This window comes from Polypterus senegalus, unplaced genomic scaffold (assembly GCF_016835505.1).
Source record: "Polypterus senegalus isolate Bchr_013 unplaced genomic scaffold, ASM1683550v1 scaffold_3284, whole genome shotgun sequence".
In the NCBI taxonomy this organism is placed as follows: Eukaryota; Metazoa; Chordata; class Cladistia; order Polypteriformes; family Polypteridae; genus Polypterus; species Polypterus senegalus.
In genome coordinates, this window is record NW_024379185.1 from 18093 (window position 1) to 22961 (window position 4869).

General features: G+C 39.4%; 1 pseudogene; it reads left to right on the forward strand.

Annotated features, from left to right (window-relative positions):
• The first annotated feature begins 475 nt into the window (after positions 1–475).
• LOC120519810 lies at positions 476–1382 on the forward strand (annotated as a pseudogene).
• The last annotated feature ends 3487 nt before the right edge of the window (positions 1383–4869 follow it).

A 4869-nucleotide genomic window follows, 5' to 3' on the forward strand; every position in this document is an offset into this window, starting at 1 on the left:
ATGATGGGGGTATTTACATATTAGGGGCAGATGTCTCTGGAAAAGATCCTCTTGGGAAATTCGTTATTCGAGTCACAGCACAAACACCCGATTCTGTCACCCCTACCTCTTTAACCTTCCCTACCACTGTCCTCCCTGATGACTCTCCATCGCACCCTGTGCAGTATTTAAATATTACCTCCTTGTCCTCTACTTTCGCAGTTGAGACTGGATATGGGGACCAGAACCGATGGCTTCAGTGGGTAATTTACTCTGCTAAACAGGTGAACCAATCAAATTGTTATGCCTGTGCTATGGCCCGACCACATCTGGCCACTACCCCTTTCCCCTTAACAGACCTATTGCACCCTGCAGGTCTCTGTTGTGTGTTGCAGCTATTTTCCTCCCCGACTCCCCCTAAAGACCCCTTATGTACATCTCTACACCATCTATTCCCTCCTTTTGACCCTATGACCCGCCAATGTACCATTCATACATGGCCAATTATACTTGTTTTTCGCGAAACGGCCCTGATTCCTTGAACTTCGTTGGTAAACTACCACCTGAATGGTGTCATCAGACCTATAATGTATCCCTCGGCTCAAGCACTCATGAAAATCTTTCTCATTCCTGGTTTTCCTCCCATAATTCCCCACGTGCCGATATATGGTGGATGTGTAAAAAGAACATGTTACTCTCAATCCTTCCCCCTGACTGGAGTGGCCGTTGCGCCCTAATCCAATTACTTATGCCTTTCTACCTCTTACCTCTGCACTCTTCTGAGTCAGATCGCCCAGGTAAATCCGAAACGTCGTTCTACCCTTGAAATGTTTGATTCTAATGTATATATAGATGGTATCGGAGTCCCCAGAGGAGTTCCAAAGCAATGCAAAGCACGTGATCAAGTGGCTGCTGGATTTGAATCAATTATATTCTGGTGGTCAACAATAAATAAAAATGTAGATTGGATAAATTATCTTTATTACAATCAACAGCGATTTCTAAATTTTACTCGTGAAGCCATCGAGGGCATCCATGAACAACTAGACAAAACTTCTCTCATGACCTGGCAAAACCGGATAGCACTTGATATGCTTTTAGCTGAGAAAGGCGGTGTATGTGCCATGTTTGGGGACAATTGCTGTACCTTCATCCCTAATAACACTGCTCCTGATGGCTCAGTATCTCGTGCACTTGCTGGTCTTACTGCCCTTTCTGTAGAACTTGCAGAAAATTCTGGTATCTCCAATCCCCTTGATGAACTATTTGAACGGTGGTTCGGAATTTGGGCCGAATGGTGTAAAACTATTTTCACCACTGTCCTCATTTCCCTTGCAATCATGGTTATTTGTGGTTGCTGCCTCATCCCCTGTATTCGTGGCCTTCTTCAGAGGCTTATTGACACCTCTCTCACAAAAGCCTATTTTCTTCATGCTGACAATTCCCAAAACCCTGATTACAACCCTTTGCTTTGGAACTTTCTCCCTCTTCTGAATATGATGATATTATTCCAGATGATTGGGTCTGATCATTCACATGTGCACATATTTTTGTGCAAAAGGGGGGAACTGAGAAAGAAAAAACTTAAACCATTAACTTGCATTCCTTTATGAGGAAAGGCTGACCTCTGCTACTATCAGAAGACCCCTGAAGAATGTAAGATCTTTATGGACTATAAGAATGTTTAAATTGATTCTAAGTGGGTACAAATACAAGGGTGTATTCCTTAGGAATGCAAATGGCTGTTTATTTCATGTTTTAGGACATTCCAGTATGTTATAAATTAAGATTTATGTATAACCTCAGAATGAACTGCTAGGGTTTTTTTTTCCTTTTCTAGGATATAAAAGAGAGAAATTTTTTACCTTAGGGATTCTGCTAAAACCCAAATCAGTCGACTGAGTTGGAAAGAGGCAGTCTCACATTCTCTCTACTCACCAAGAATTAAGAATAAAGAAATAAATTTTTACTTTAATTGGGTTTAAGTTCTTCCGTTTTCGACTTCAGCGCTCACAGCACCATTTATACGTGAGGTCCCTGATCATGTCATCTTTGCATTCATTCCAAGTTATACCTTGCCTGAATGTGATTAGCTTGAACATTCATGTGCTATTATTTACTTACCTTGTTATGTATGAGTACAGGTTGACATTCAAAAATCTGGCAACCTCTGGACCTGAGGAGTGCCTGATTTTCAAAAATGCCAGATTTTGGATGGTTATATACTGTATGCTGTATATATTTAACAGAAAATGCTCACCTGTACAGTCCTTTAAAGAAATTATATTAAACACTAATTAAAAATCAAATGGTTCGTACAGACATGCTGCTATCGACAATGCACGATGTTTACGTTTACGCCACCTCTTTTCTTTGCTGAATCCATAATGGGGCTATACAGCAGCAAATAAATGATAAAATGAGAAGGAATGAGCAGGAATGTCTGCTAGCTGGTGCAAGCAAGACCCAACAACTGATTATCAACTATCGCAGCATCAAAACATAAACGGCGCCTCCAGAAAACAGTGACGTGCCAACGCGGTAAATTTGAAAATGCGCTCCGAAATCCATGCCGGAAATCTGAAGGAACCGGATTATCGATGGCCGGATTTTTGAATGTCAACCTGTACCATAAATCTAAAAGAAACTGTGAAATATTTGGAAAAACCAGAACAAATATGAAGCAATAAAACGCTGATAAACTGCTTTATTAAACTGTATTTAATGAAAGTAAACTGTTTTATTAGGATTTCTTTTGATGACTAATGTTATTATTAAAGTAATTTTGTCAGCTTTCATGTATTTTGGTGTTATTTGAACAAAGATAAGGGTAATTTTTAGTGCTTACAAAAGTTAATAGTAGGAGTTTGCGTTGTGAAAATCCACTTTGTAAAGAGGTTTTCAGGAACGTATTAATTTGGCAAAGCAGGAGAAGCTAGCACTTTATACAGCGTTATGATTATACCTGCAGTTTTCGCAATATTTAAATATGGAATGGGATTTTAAATTTACCAATGATATGCACTCAAGTTAAACCCAGGCACTTGTTCATCTCGACAGCCCTTTGAATGGGCTGTGAACTTGGAATGGTTGTGAAGAGGACAAGAAGACTGCCTTATGTCTGCAACACCTGGATAAATCGGAGATAGTGAGAAAATAGAAAACTTGTGTAGTAAATACTCCCATAATCAGCTACTTGTGCTACGGTCAGCTTAGCTTCACTTTACTGCAAGAGCTGTTTGTGCGAAGATGGAGAGGGAGATGAACTGGAGTGAAAATTAAAGCAAGGCGAAAAGTATTCAAAATTGGTCTGCCATCCATTGTAAAAGGCAATATTCAATTGCTCTTAAGTAAGATGGATGAACTGTATGATCTCACAGCTGGTCATTGCAGAAACAGGTACAGTGACATTTTCTCCTTTACAGAGATGTGGCTTAAACATGATATATACCTGACATTGTTTTAATGTTGGGTGGATTTCATTATATTCCAGCAGACAGAGACCTAGTAAGATATGAAAGCAAGACAGAATTTGGCATTGTGTAAAATAGAGCATATTACAGTTAAACTTCTGTTTATAATTCTGATATTGAAATTTTGGCTGTTGGAATTTGTCCACATTATTTGACCAGGAGATAAGTTACTGTACAGCATATCATTCTCATTAATGTGTTTATTTCCTCTTCCTGGAAATTATTAACTCTAACACCAACACTTTAATGATAACTCATTCTAACCCAGCATTTACAATATGTGGTGACTTTGGGAGGAACAATGGAAAACTTCCACCACTTTGTGTCATGTTCCACTTGAGGAAATAACAAGCTGGACCTGCTCTGTTCAAATTACGTGTTAACTTCTGGCAACTTTGGGCAGATTTTACCACAATCTGATTTATCTTATTCCTAGCTACAAGCCTGTTATTAGACAGCAATCTGTTACCACTAGAATAGTGCAAAAAGTGGAGCATGGAGACTGAAATGGCTCAGAAAGACTGCTTCCAAATTACAGACTGGGAATGATGTGCAAGTCATAATAGATTATATTAACATTTGTGTCGACATTATAGTATCCTCAAAGACATTCTGTTGCTTTACAAACAACAACCCCTGGGTTACCAACAAACTGAAAAGTCTCCTGAATGAGAAGAAAGGAGCATTCAAATCTGATGACAAAGAAGCTCTGAAAGATGCACAGTGCGTGATGAAGAAAAAGCTGAATGAAGGAAAGGAAACTTACAAAGCTAAAATAGGAAAAAAACTCACTCAAAATAACATGAAAGATGTCTGAAATGGACTGGTCAGAATTACTGAACTGAAGCAATCCAGGGCTCAGGTACTAAAAGAGGTGTGAACAAAACACCCTGAAACAATTTTTAAATAGATTTTCCCTCCCACTGCCACCTACTTGCAATCTCCATCTCTGCTATGTCAACAACTCCTACAACATCAGCTGGAATGGTCAGTGATAAGTCCACCTCCGGCTATCAGTATGGACTGTCCATAACTTAAGACCAAGTGAGGAGACAACTGGGGAATCTACAAATAGGAAAAGTCATTGGACCATATAGAGTCAGTCATCAAGTTCTTAAAGCTTGTGCTGTTCAACTTTGTGATATCCTTTGTCACCTGTTCAGTGTGTTCCTAAGTTCCTGGACTAGTAAGAGTATGTCTCACATCATGAAGACCTTTGAGATGCTGGTCCTTAACACTATAAGTCCTCTTGTGGTAGACCACCTGGTCCCACTGCAGTTTTACTATCGGATAAAGATTGGAATGGAGGATGCAATTATCTATCTGCTCTACAAGGTTTATTCTCTTCTCGGCAAACCTGGCATCATTGTGAGGATTACGTTTCTTAATTTCCCCACTCCCTTATTTATTATCTAGC